At 51.4% G+C, this 14,399-nt stretch overlaps 1 long non-coding RNA gene across 1 annotated transcript; it reads right to left on the reverse strand.

Moving 5' to 3' along the window:
• Nucleotides 1–8,668: 8,668 nt before the first annotated feature.
• Nucleotides 8,669–12,939, reverse strand: LOC123602360. Its single transcript, XR_006714458.1, has 3 exons — nt 12,612–12,939; nt 10,948–11,048; nt 8,669–9,641 (listed from the first exon to the last, which is right to left on the reverse strand). It is a non-coding gene; the product is annotated as an uncharacterized LOC123602360 (long non-coding RNA).
• Between the last annotated feature and the right edge of the window lie 1,460 nt (nt 12,940–14,399).

The following is a 14,399-nucleotide window of genomic DNA, read 5'->3' on the forward strand; positions in this document are numbered from 1 at the left end:
ACTTACTGACAGCGAGGGATCTAGCAGACGATGATCCGGGCGTACTCGGCCACCTTACACAGTTCTTCAGTGCCCAGTCTGGGCCTTCCGCCCCAGCTTTTACGGAGCAAAGGGCGTGGTGGGGATCAACGGGGTAGTTATCTAAAGTGGGGCCTTCTGTGCACCAACCACCCCTAAGAATTACCTAAAGTGAGGTCTTCTGGGCACCAGCCACCCCTAATAGTTACCTAAAGCGGAGGCGCACCTGGGTGGCTCAGTCGGTTCAGCGTCCGACTTCAGCTCAGGTTATGATCTCTCCGTTTATGAGTTCAAGCCCTGCCTCGGGCTTGCTACTCTCAGCGCGTAGACCGCTCTGTCCCCTCCTTTCCCTCTGTCCCTTCCCTGCTCACGCTCGCTCTCTTGAAAATAAATAAAACATTAAAAAATTAGATCTAAAGTGGGACCCTCTGTGCACCACTTTCGGGAGGGTCAGAAAGAGCCTCCCGCATTCGGGTCAGAACAGACATTTACCTCCGTGGGGTGTGGAACACACGGCCCCAAGAGGGGTCCTTGCAGGGCAAGAACAAGATGTAGGGCCAAAGATGGGCTCAGTGTGGTCAGCCCTCCTGCACCGCTCTTCCAGCTGCAGATGACAGGGAGGATAGGGGACCTAAGAGACACTGATCCAGAGAGCGGCTAGTGCTCTGTGGCTGGGGGGGAAGAAGAGGATCATATTCCTCCTGGTGTTTGAGCAAAGACACAGGAAAGCTGCCGTTGGTGGTTGCAGGTAGTACAGCGGAAGGTTTGCACAGAGACTGGGGAGGCATGGGTGCAACCAGTATGAAATTACAGGTGAGCAGAAAGGGTGAGTAAGCAGTACGAGCCGACTGGGGAGAATACAGAGCAGGTGCACACAGAAAAGCCGATGCTGAGAGAGAAAAATCAGGCTGCCCTAGGGGGACAGAGAAGCAGTTCCCAGGGCTTGCTGCGACCCCAGACTCCCCTTCACCTGAATTCCCCACACAGCCCGGCGGCACTGAGGCCCCTCCCCTCGGCACCTGTGGCTCTCTGGCTCGTCCACCGCCTCTCCCCCCTTTTCACACACGCTTGAGTGTCCTTCTAGGGATCTCTGCTCTGCACAAACACAGCTCAGACAAGAACAGCAAGGCCACAGAGCTCCAAAGCATTAGAGTTTCCAAGATTTTCCAAATCTTGAAGTTACTTGATTTCAAGGGACAGCTGTGCCAAAAAAAAAAAAAAAAAAAAAAAAGAAGGAAAAGAAAAGGAAAATACATTCACTTGTCATTTACAAAGTGCTTTCTATGTACATTATCAATTTTGATTTTATCCCAACGAGGAAACAGACGCTCAGTGACAGGGAATAGCTTCTCCAACATCACACTATTAATAGATGGGGGTGGGGGCAAGTCCCGGAGTGTCAGTCACCTGTGAGCTTTGCCATCAGGTGACCGACGGCCCTGCTGAGATGACACCAAGACCTTGGGGACCTGTTCCACTTCATGCTTCACTCCCCGACCCACATCCCCTTTGGCACCTGGCTGTGGTTCTACAACCATTTGGTCCATGCTTCAGTTGAGCAGTGTGAGTTCTAGTTCAAATGAGGATTGTGGCAAATAGATCCAAACGTCCAGCTCGTGACCCACGTCTGGATCCTGCGACGCGCCCTGAGGGGGGTTACTGGGCGATTCCACCACTCAGGAGGGGTCTCTCCCATGGAGGAGTGACCTGGGGGCTAACACCGCCATACCTCTCTGGTAAGCCCTTTCCTCAACTAGATCTCCGCAAAAACACATCTATTTTAACTTTGGAGTGAGTCATTAGCCTCCACCAAGACAGGAGCACAAATAGGTTTAAAAACTAAAAACAACTAACATTTATTGAATGTTTATTATGCTTCAGGCATCGTGCTAAATTCTTTACACACATTCATTTAAAACTCCCAATAACCCTATGAAGTAAGTATTATTATCCTCATTTCTCAGATAAGGAAACAGAAGCTAAGAGAGGTTAATTAACTTGCCCAGGGATACGGGGCTAATACGTGCCAGAACCCGGATTTGAACCCAGGCAGTCTGCCTTCACTAAGCCTGTCAGATTAGCCAGATCCTCTCACAGAGTGCAGGCCCTGAGGAAATGGATCATGAGAAGAGAGCCTGCTGGTAGGCAGAGAGGGGCTGGGGGATGCCCACAGTATCTGGTGCTCCTTGACTGGATAAGACCCAGTCTAGGGCCCTAGGGAGTCCTGAGCATCTTAGAACAGGCCAAGGGCAAGCCATAAGAGACTCTTAAAAACTGAGAATGAACTGAGGGTTGATGGGGGGTGGGAGGGAGGGGAAAGTGGGTGATGGGCATTGAGGAGGGCACCTGTTGGGATGGGCACTGGGTGTTGTATGGAAACCAATTTGACAATAAATTTCATATTAAAAAAAAAAAAAAAGAACAGGCCAAGGGCACGGGGTGACAGTCTTCGAGAGTGGGTAGATGATTCCAAGAGGAGGAGAAGGGAGGGAAGAAAGCAGCTTCCCAAGAGGACAGAACAACCCTTCTTTACACATTATCAGCTGGGAGCCAGGCACCATTCCTCCCAGACTTCCGTCATCCTATAGCTGCCTCAGGCCTGGTCTAGAGGACAAATCGGTACTATGACCCCAGACAAAGCCCAGGAGCAAACTGTCCCAACTGGCCCCCACCAATGGTTTCAGGTGCTTCCCAGGGGAATCCCGTGGTAGAATTCCTAGTCTTCACTGAGACTTCACAGCCATACGCTGTCACCGCCTGGTTAGGGATCAGGAGCACCAGGCTGGACCCAGAACCCCCACCCATGACTGTGGCTAAGCCAGCTTTCCTCCCTGGCCTGGAGGTTCCCCTTCCCAAAATAAAACAAAGGCATTCAGTGATAGCATGGTGATGCCTCATACTCCTTCCTGCCAGCTCAAAGTATCCCAAAGAGAAAGATCGTCAGCTCTGGAGCCAGGAAGACCTAGGTTCAAGTCCAGCCATGTCACTTAAAGTTGTGTGAGTCCGGGTGAGTCACAGACTGCTTCACACCTCACTTCCCTCAGCTGTGCAAACGGCATAGGCTGCTCCGTGTGCATCCCAGGTTCGCTTGAATAAGATCATGCCCATGAAAACGCTTTGAACTTGGTAAAGCCCTTTGTACGTGCAAGTGCCAAGTATGAAAATCTGGGATTTGTTCCTTCCTCAGTGTCTCCTGAAGCCAGTCTGCCAGCTCTACAGGGAGCAGAATCCAGAAGGATGGCACAGAGCCAGCACCACCCTCTCCCCCGCCCAAGCCCCACTCAAGACCCTCACCCAGGGTGGGCATACGTCCTCTCAACATCAGAGGTGACTCTCCTTTGCCGCGATCCCTGCTGGTCTCTAACAGCCCTCCTCATCCCAATGTCACCTCAGAAAGTCAGATCTGCTCCCTGGACTGTAGTCACCTCCAAGTTGAACTTGGGATCGTGAGGGTTTGTGACAGGAGGTGCCCAGCCCCGTCTGCTCTGGAAAGTAGAAAGAGCTCACCGTACCGCCATCTCACAGTCCATTTTTCAAAGTTTGACGTCAATTTGCGGCCTTAGATTGGTTTTTGTTTCTCTGTACTTTGTTTTCTTTTTTGTGATGAATGGTTATTGTCAAGCTGGCTTAGAAGAAGCGATAGGCAGGAGGTGGGGGCCGGGGCGGAGAGAGCACAGTGGTGGGTTTCTTAGTTGGGTTGTTGTTTACATTTCTTTTTTCAGGGAAGAAAATGGAGTGGGAGGTGGCTGAGGTCACAGCCGGGTCATCTGAGATGTATCCCCGGGGTCCTGCTGTGGCTGCCTGCTCCCTTTGTCCAGGCCAGGAGACACTGAGACCTCTGCCCCTCTCTTTTCCCCAAAAGTACATGCCTGGTCTGGGGGACAGGCGGCATGTCACGGCTGCAGCGGCTGATGCTGTCAACGGCAGATAAATACAACCAAAACAGACCCAGAAAATTATTTCCTCTTAATGGAAAAATTATCAGGCCCTGAGCAGCCTGATCTAAGGGCTTTTAGAAGTGCACAGAGAAATATACTTGAGTCTTCTCCCCGCCTCCTCTTTTCCCCACTGTCCCTCCGGGGAGGGTTCTGCAAAAACCATCTTCTCCCAGATTCTGTGCCGTGGCTTTGCCCGACTTGCAGACAATAGGATCTGAGAGATCGTGGCTTAGGATCACAGAGAGAGGTCTCTTAGGGTCTCCAGGGGTATGACCTTGAAAGGACAAAGACATCACCCTGCCTACCTCTCTCATCCCAGATAAGTAAATTGTTCAGAGACAAGTGACTTGCCCAAGGTTCGTGGTCACTTAGCCGCTGGGACAAGAAACTAAGGCTTTTGACTCCAATTTCCCTTCCCATTGCCCCAAACAGCCGGGCAATCCTTCCAGATCTCTGAAGCCCCTTGCATCATTCACTTAAACAAACAGTCCTTCAGGCCCAGGGACATTGGATTTTAGGCAGGCCGGCGCCTTATCAGAGATGGGGCTTGTGGTACAGTACGTGGTTTGTCCACCATTCTTCCCTTCGTACTCTGCCATGGCTCACCGTCTACAGAGTAAACATCTCCACCCGACTGGCTCGATGCTTGCATCTTGCTTTGATTAATGAAATGTTGGTAGATGTATCATGAGCAGAAGCTTAAGTGTGCTTATGCAGTTTGGCTCAGTGGTTTTTCTGCTTCTGCCATCTGCCGTGAGGCTGCTGATCCCAGAATTACAGACACGTGGAACAGATTTGAACACAGTCCTCGGCCCGGAGCAGACCTGCCACCCTCGTCAACAAACATACCTGTGAGAAATAGAACTGCTTGTTGAAAACCTGTAGTTTTGCAGCATTATCGCAGCGGAAATCTGACCGCTACAGTATGGCAACCCTCCCCAGCAAGGCAGGGCCTGGCCCAGGCTTCTTCTTTTACTGGTCGTCAGGGACCTCCTCAGGGTTACAGAGGAGCAGGAAGGCAGGGCCGAGAGATACCGATAACGCTGACAGGTGGCCCTCTCCTTGTGGAGCCATCTTCAAGGGCCCTCACTGGAGGGGCTGACTGCGGTAAAGTCCACATGCTTCTTTTTCTTCTAGGTGTCCCTCCTCGCAGGATACCTATTGCATGAGTCGGGAGAGGCTAAGTGCTATCTCAAACAGTTCCCAAGTCTCAGGGGCTTGAATAGTGCATGTTTATTTCCCAACCGTGTCACAATCCAAAATGGCAGCAGGGACGAGAGGAGAGGCGGACTCAGGGGCCATTTATCTAAAGTCATTCTGCCTTTGAGTTCTCCCCTGGACCCGCTTCATCCAGCCAGGTGTTGGGCAAAAAGGATAGTGTGGAAGACCCCGTAAGAGCTTTTCAGGGCTGCGTCAGGAAGTGGCATGCATCGATTCCAGCCACATCTCACTGGCCAACACTCAGTGAAATGGTCCCATTCATTTGTAGAGGAGTTGGGGAGGATAGAGATGTCTGTTGAACTATGCACTGGGACCAGGAGAGGAAGCTGGTACTTGAGAGCAGCCACCTCTGCTGCCACCGTAATGTTATTCTTAGTCCACACCCAACTAGTCCCTCCTCTCTGCCCAAGACAGCAGATTATCTTATACGAATCCCCTGTGGCTAACCTCTCACAGCCTCTTGGAATTTCTCAGGGTTTCACCTGCCACTGGAACTCTGCCTCTCTTCTCATCTCCTCAGTTCCTGTAGCCTCGGGTCCAAACTCCCCAGCTACGCCCAGACTCTTCAGACTGACTTGCGTATGGCCTTTCTGACTGTGGTTTGTTTCTCTCCAGGACATTTCTTCTTGGACCCACCCCACTTCGTCTCCTTCTCCAGACACTACAGCCACTCTTAAATTTGACCAGCCTACTGAGATACCATATTCTGGCTGTGCCAAGAGCAAGAGCTTCTGTTTAATCAGAATAGCAGAAGTTATTTTGAGTTCTTAACCCGGAGAGTCACATCCAAATGGAATTGGGGTTCTAAGAAGTCATTCAGCGACTGACTGAGGTGAACGGGTGAACTAAGGGTGGATGGAAAGGGATTGAGATTGAGGAGAGGAGAGCAGTTAGGAGATGACTGTCCAGCATTCCAAAGAGAGAAATGGCAAGGGCCTGCACTAGAGCTGATGCTGTGGAATGAAAAGAGAAGGAGGCACCCAAGAGATGACGGGGAAGGTGGACTCAAGTTTGGAGGCACATTTAGCTTCAGGGATGGAGAGAGGGAGGAGGCAGGGCCACGTCCTGGGTTTCCAGCCTCCACAGCATCTCTGATTGCCTGAACCCACTTGCTGGCCTCCCTCAACCCAGCCCCACCAAGTTGCAAGGCTGCTCGGCCCTTCCAATCTACTTGGAAGGAATGTGGAGTTACATTTAATTAAAAGTATCTACACAGAAACGAGATTAATTAAGTCTCTTTTACCCAGGAGCCCTCTCTTTGTGTTCACTTAAATGAGGTTTTAAATGTTGTCTCAATGTTATATCTGGGCAAGATTTCTCCAGACAACACTTCGCGTGGTTCCGAGGCTCCCACATAGCTGGCTGGAAATTATTTAGTGATGAGAACAATCCAAGGGCAGTCTTCTCCCCCCTCAGTCAGTTGAGCTCCAGGCAGGTGGGGACCTTGGGCCACAGAAAGTCAAGTTTTATAATGAAATGGAGGGAAGTTCTCTCAGACAAGAGCTAACTCCCAAGGCCACCCCTTGATGCAGAACAGGTGGTCCAGAATGGTCTTCTGAGTCATGTTTATGGAGTACTCACCTCATCCAAGTTGTTCTGAATACAAATATGGCCTCCTGGAGCCAAGTGGCTCAGGCAGCATCACCCACAGGCAAGATGTCTCTTCCAATCAGCATTTTGTTAATATAGCTCCACATGGGAGCTGGGGGCCTGGTTGAGCCCATGGGCAGCACCCCAACCACCCTCACCATCCTTCTGCAAGCTGCTGACCTTTACCCTAGTATCTTTTCTTAAAACTAACATTCCAGAAAAGTGCATTGAGCTGGGTCATTCTCAGGAGACACTTGCGGGAAACAGGAGATGTGGAATGCACCCTGGGCATTTACTATCATGTACAGCCAAGCATGTGACCCACTACAAAGCCAGTGGTGGGACAGGATGGAGACAGGGCAGGTGCAGGCACCATCACTACCTTAGCCCCTCAGCAGGTGTTCACTAATGAGCAGCCTTGAGACCAAAGGAGGCATAGAGGGAATGAGGAGCCCTCAATTGGTCCTTGAACTTTTAGAGCCTAATTAGGGAAGAGGTCTATACACAGACTGATCATTCCTGTCTCTGGGTTCTATCATTAAAAAACAAAGGGGGGGAGGGGGGTCCCCCTATTGGATCAGGTGGTGCTTGTTGTAGGGAAAAATTTTGTAGGGATATTCAGTTTAAAGTATTGCCCAGACTTGGGTCATTATTAATTTAATTTGATAAGCATGTCTTAAGCACCAAAAGGAGGGTGAGGCATTGTGTCAGATGCTAACGCTAGAAGACCCAATAAGATAAAACCTCATTCTTGGTCTCTCTCAGTCCCTGGAAAAGGCGACGAGCATCCAGCATCTTGGAGGAGCTGCGTCTTTAAGTGGCATGCACTTAAGTAGCAGGATCCATGCTACGAAAGCCTACCATCTCGCACACCATGGGAACAGAGAGGAGGACCAGAAGTCTGACCTGAGGGTAGGGGATCCTGGAGAACTTCCCAGGAAAAGTGTATCTCAAAGCCTTACAAGATGAGCAGAGATGATCCAGACAGAGAAGGATATGTTCCAATAGGTCAAAGCCCACTCTGCTTAGCCAGGGCACCTCCAGCAGCATGGTCCTCTGCAAGAACCCAGACGGGGAGGGGCACCTGGGTGGCTCCACCGGTTAAGCGTCTGACTTCGACTCAGGTCATGGTCTCATGGTTCGTGGGTCTGAGCCCTGCCTTGGGCTCTGTACTGCCAGCTCAGAGCCTGGAGCCTGCTTCGGATTCTGGCTCTGTCTCTCTGCCCCTCTCCCTCTCGTGCTCTGTCTCTCTCTCTCTCAAAAATAAATAAACATTAGAAGAAGAAGAAGAAGAAGAAGAAGAAGAAGAGGAGGAGGAGGAGGAACCCAGAGCAGTGGAGCACAGCTACTTGGCTTCAACCCAGTTCTACCACCTACAGATGGCCAACACTCTGTGCCCGTGGCTTCCTCATTGGTAAAATAAAGGAAATGATTCAGTAGGTGTTTCAAATGGTCTTGTAGGATCAAATGAAACAATTTCTGAGATCAGCCCATGCCAGCCTCTCCAGAAATCTGAACTTCCCTCCTCACCTCTTGTTCTGACCCATAAAATGTAGTTTTGTAGTCAGGTGTGTTATTTCCAAGCAACAGAACAGATTCCTGGCAGATTTAAGCAGAAAATGAATTTATTTAAAAGATGTCCAGTGGTTCCCAGTTATCAGGAAGGTCATCAGAAAATGAGGCTTAGAAAATGGGCAAAGGGAAGACAGAAGGGCGCCTGGGTGGTGAGCTGGTTAAGCGTCTGAGTCTTGATGTCCACTCAAGTCATGATCTCACAGTTTGTGAGTTCAAGCCCTGCCATTGGGCTCTGTGCTGATGGCACAGAGCCTACTTGGTGGTATTCTGTCTCTCTTTCTCTCTGCCCCTCCCCTGCTAGTGCACTCGCTCTCTCTCTCTCTCTTAAAATAAACTTAAAAATTTTTTTTAAAGAAAGAAAATGGGTAAAGGGAAGATAGACTTTGCGGCCAGGAGCACCAGCAAAATCGGATCACAGAATAGAACTCCTACCCCACGGATGGGACCAGCAATCTCACTAGTGGCCATCCCTGGAATCACACGTCCCTGCCACCATCTGCCTCCTGGGTCGGTCAGCTGAGAGTGGGAGCGCCAGATTGGCCCAGCCTGGGGCATATGTGAGCCCTGCTTGGAAAGCAAGTAGTGGGAATTTTCCATTCCTTCAGAGGAAAGCACAGTCTGCCTCCCGCCACGACTCAAATGACGGGGAATCCCCACACGACTAGCAAAGCAGCTCGATGCTGCAGAGGCCCCACAAAGGAAAGAACAAAACAAACGTCCACCACAATCCTCCACCACCCGTGTCCTCTCCTCCACGGCAGCCTCCCTGTGGATGGACCACCAGCAGATGTTCTCACCAAAGGGACACTCCCCAGGGGGTGGCCAGACTATTAACCCCATGACGACGGTGTTCTCCAGCTCGGAGATTCTGCAGTCACACATGCTGCTGTCACTGTCCTCTCTTCCGCAGCTCACTCCTGAGCCCCAGCTCCCATTGATATGGTGAGCACGAGCCTCGTGTAGCTAAAGATTAATTGGTGGGGGATTGGGAGATTTCTCTTCCATAACAATGGGCTTTTCTGCTTGTACTAATAAGATGCCAATTAGGATATTTACATTTCGGGTTCAACCTGAAGTTATGCCCACTTTCCAGGAGGTGGGCCAGAGGGGTGGGCTGTCCTAACTGGCTGTCAAGTGGGTGGACATCAGGGCGGTCCTCGCTGGGTGAGGCTGAGCCCCTCCCTCCCTGGGACTCTGGGAGGAAGGCTGTTAGCTCTGGGGGAAATTCAAATGAAGCCAGGTCTCCCATCCCATTCCTTCCGTTAGGTTCCAACTCCTTGGAGCGGCTTCAGATAGCGTCTTATTATAAATGCCAAATGTGGTTTCAGGAAAAAAAGAAAGAGAAAAACTCTATTAGACACAAGAAATCAATTCTGTTTTATTTTCACTTTCTTGCCCCAATCTCCTCTTGAGACCACACCTAATGTCATCCTCCCCATCCCCGCCCCTAAGGAAAGCTCAGGACAGGGATGCCGGACATTTGGCATGGGGTCGCTGATTCTGCCTGGACGTGGCCACTTTTGTTCTCACTACGGGAAGTAGGCGCCTACATTACAGAGTACTTTCACACCAACAGTATGCTTAACACAAAGCGTTGCAGAGTCCCTGGGGGACCACAGGAGTCATGGGGTGCTAGGTCCTCTGCCTGGACCATCTACGGAGAAGCCAGAGCACTTTCCAGCCTGTGCTAGAAACTTGACACAGTCAGGAGTTAAGGTGCCTATTTCACAGGCAGGTACTGCATCATGCCCTGTCCTGTTCCATTTGTTAATTGTTTCGTGCCTCCGTGTGTGGCTTCCCCAGCCAGCCTGTGCACGTCTTGAGGGCATGGGCCACAGCTTCCACTTCTCAGCTGAGGCCACAGTTCCAAGCAGCCCAGTGAGGGCCCAGTTAATATCAACTGGTTGGCTGAGCTCAGCATCATCCCTACCAACCTGACCCTTCTTCTGAGGGAGGGGCCCTTCCCCAAGCCGATGGATGGTGCGGTGGAGTCTGCGGTGGGGAGACCTGCGTCTGACTCCCCACAGACATGGTCTGGCTTCCCAGCTTCTGCCCTGCTGCCTGTGCGAGTGTCCTGTAGCTGCTCTTGCTGTAACAAGTGGTGCCAACTGGGTGGCTTAAGACAACAGAAATGTATTCTCTCATCATTCTGGAGGTCTGACCTTTGAAATCAACATCACTAGGCTGAAATCAAGGTGTCCCTCAGGGCGGGGCAGGGGTGGGGAGGAGTCTGTGCCTTGGCTCTTCCAGCTTCTGGTGGCTTCTGGGACTCCTTGGCTTGTAGCCACATCCCTCCAGTCGTCAAAGCCAGCATGTTCGAGTCTCTCCCTGCTCTGTCTTCACATTGCTGTGAGTGTGCGTGTGTGTTTGTGCACGTGTACAATCTCCCGCAGGCTCCCTCTTATAAGGACACTCATGATCGCAGCTAGGGTCCCCTTGAGAAAATGCAGGATGACTTCCCCATCTCAAAATCCTTCACGGAAGCTCATGTGCAAAGACCCTCTTTCCAAATAGGAAACATTCACAGGCTTCCAAGATTAGAAGCTGACATCTTTGCGGGGCATATCCGCCTACTACCGCCACCCCCTCCCCCCAGCCCCGTTACCTCTTCTGATCTGGAACAAGTGTCCAAGGGTCCTAGACTTGCTTCTCTGAGTCTCAGTTATCCCTTCTGTGGCCGAGGAATGATTTTTCCCCATCCACTGACTTCACGGGGTGGTGGTGAAGACCGAAAGATAATACATAGATTGAAAGCATTTTCTAAGCCGTAAAGCCCCACACAAATGCGAGACAATATTATTGCAGTGGGAGAGTGGCAAGTTCAGCACTTGAGAAAACTATCAGGTTTTAAAACATGTGAGGGAATAGAAACCAATGTTATTCAAAAACCTCATTTACAACCCCCACCAAAGCCTCCCGCCCTCCCTACCTCCATTCTCCCCCGTGGCTGTAGGGGTGTGACAGAGGCCTGTCTTGGGGGTGGCTTTGTGGCCTGAAAACAAATCATTCTTCACAGCTTGCTCCCAAGTCCAATAAGCCAGAAGGAATTGGTAGAGAGATTTAACGATATGTATTTCAAGAAAAAGATGAAAATGTGTCTACTTTTAGGAGATGCAGTAAAAATGCATCGGCCCCACAATAAACTTTGCAGTGAAGATGCATAGAGGGAAACATATAACGCAGTCAGGGCAGTAATGTCTCATTTATAGGGAAATCCTCTCAGAGATATATTAGATTTTGCCCCCCACCCATGCCCTACAGCACAGCGTCTGCAAACTGGGGGTCTCACTCCTCCAGCTCCCTCCAGCCTCTGCAGGAGGCACATCGGCTCAAAGGCAGCCTGACCCGTGGCCTCCCTCTGATGTCCCTACAAGACTTGCCAACTGAGCAGTTTGAAAATCAATTACACCCGGGATGGGGAGCGATGGCCCACAGACCATCACACACCCACAGCTGGCTTCTTGTTCTTATAAATAAAGCTTTATTGATTCACGGCCACGCTTGTTCCATCTATGGCTGCTTTGGTGCTACAACAGAATCGGGAGGTTGTGACCGTATGGTCTGCTGATGCCACTAGCTCACAGGTTCTTAGGCAGAACTGTCCCTAAAACTAAAACTAAAATAATAGCTAACATGTGGGAGCCTTCCTCTGTGCCAGGCACGGTGCCATGCCCATACGGACATTACCCTATGTCACCCTCACACGTGGCCCCAGGAAGCAACTAGTACTAGTCGTACCGGGGAGAAGACTGAGGCTCGGGGACGTTCAGCAACTTTCTCAAGGTCCCAACGGCTGGAGACCATTCGAACTGGGATTCATCCCCATGGCTGTGCAACTCTGCCACCCTCCCTCCGGCCACCGCTTACAGCGTCAGCTTTCCAGGTGGGCACTCTCAAAACCCTCCTGCAGTCCTCGGCAGCTTCCAGTTGGGTGGGATCTTATTTTCTCCATCTGATTTCAGCACACCGCCTGCCTACCAGGTTCCCTGTGCCAAGGAAGGGAACACGGAAGGTCTCCCTGGCTTCCTCCTCCTCCCCTTCCCTCGACTGCCCACCCGCCCCTGCTCCCCATCCTGGTGCATGCTCAGGCTGGCTCTGCTGATCTCCTTCCACATTTCCATGTCCCAGCCGGGCCTGCCGGCCTGCCCCGCTCCTGGGTGAGTTTCTGCCTCTGTTCTCAAGGCTCCAGTCTGCTCCAAGGGGGCACGGGGAGAGAGGATGGGAAGCCAGGCATTTGCATTCCACTTCCCGGGGCTGTTCAGATCTTACCTGCAATTCTTCTGACAAATCCTTATCAGCGATGCCCATGGCGAAGTCTGTGGTGACTTTGTTCATTCTTATTAGCTCTGCACAGATTAGCTCTTCACAGCGCTTGGCTGGTTCATACCGATTCTTGATAAATGTTTTGACTGATTTTCCTGACTTGGGAACGGTTGGGGACTGGGGTGGGGTAGAGGTGGAGGACCGTGAGGAGAGGGGTGCTGGCGAGCCGGAAGGAGAGAAAATTGTGGACAGGATTACATCTGGGCTATGAAATATTCATCACATGCCTGCAAGAGCAGGGTCACACCGCTGCTTCTCTCGGAACAGCTTCTCCACCCAGGCAGCGCTTTGAAATGCACCAGCTCAGGCGGGCTGGGAGCACCCCCGCCCCCAACTGGCCCCACCACCCCCCTCTGCCCCAGAGGCTTCTGAGGAAAGGGGGCGGAGAGAGCTAAAAGTAGGAAGAACAAACCGGCTCACTTGGGCTTCGCTGTCTTCCTTGGTCTCTCCTTTCTCACCTGCTCATCAAGAACAGCTTTTGATGGTGGAATACTGGTGTTCCAGGTAGACCTAGCTGGGTCCCTCTTCTCGCCACTCCGGGAAGTGCGCCTGAGAACTGCGGTCCGCCTTCCTCTCCTTTCCGTGAGCTCCTCCGGCACCCCCACCTTCGAGGATTTCAGACAGGTGCGGATAACAGTGTTCTTCATCACTGTGTCCTGTATTTCTCCCACTAGACCGGAGTCTGCTTCAGGACTCATCTCCCCCTCCCAAGCTCCTAGCACAGGACTGGGCACGTGAGATGCTGGAAAGAAACATCTTCACTGAGCCCACTACGCTCCATTCCCTTGGCAGGGTTGGCCAGCAGATACCATCACCCAGTGCAGGCATCGCTGAATGATGTTTGTCTTGTACGTTCTCTTCCTGAACCTAGACGAGGCTTTCCAATTTTTCTTAGCACGAGCCTCCAAGCAACTACTTCCAACCCGATAGACTTGACTAGGACACAGACCCCCATTTGCCATCCTGGTTCTCGGGTCTCCCCCTCTAAGTTCCTTTCCAACAGACACCATCTTTCTATTCTGAGACCCCGTAGGGTCCCCGAATAAAGGACGCGTTCGGTATGTGTTTGGAGACGAAACAGATGACCATTGTCCTTCCGACGGGAATGTGCTCCTGGACCTACAAAGGAAAGGTATCTCACCACTTTCCGTAGGTATCGGCTCAAGGCTTACTCTCCAACAATCCCTTCGTGTGCCTAACCTCAATCCTTCATGCCGTAAGTAGGATACTCCTGGGCTTTTCTCTCACGGGAGATGCCATATGTTTTGAGGAGTTCAGAACTCCTTTCTCACTGCCCTTCGCCACTGCCCACAGGGTTAAAAACTCTGGAGCCCGGCCGCCTCAGTCTGGAGGAACCCAACCCATGCCAACCAGATGCCCCTCACTCCAGTCCCAGGAAGATGACCCACTGCCCACAGCAAGGAGGCCTGGAAACTCTTGAAGGCCCTCTCTTGCCACAGCCACAGTTTACTCATTAGCCTTTTGCCAGATTTATCTTCTCCCTGGTAGCCTGCAGCGCTTTGATTTGTCCTGCTGTCACCAGGACTAATGTTGATGGCAGCACCCCCCGGGGGCGCGGGGCTCTCCAGCCTCCTGCCAGAGGCCTCGAGGAAAATGGATGAGCAACTGACCTGCAAAATAAATACCAGGCTTCCAGGTTCTGATAAAGATTAAATATTGGAGGAGTCATTTCAAATGAATATATAAAAGCAAATGGAAGAAGCCTTTTAGACA

The sequence above is a fragment of the Leopardus geoffroyi genome, chromosome D1 (genome assembly GCF_018350155.1).
Source record: "Leopardus geoffroyi isolate Oge1 chromosome D1, O.geoffroyi_Oge1_pat1.0, whole genome shotgun sequence".
Classification (NCBI taxonomy): Eukaryota; Metazoa; Chordata; class Mammalia; order Carnivora; family Felidae; genus Leopardus; species Leopardus geoffroyi.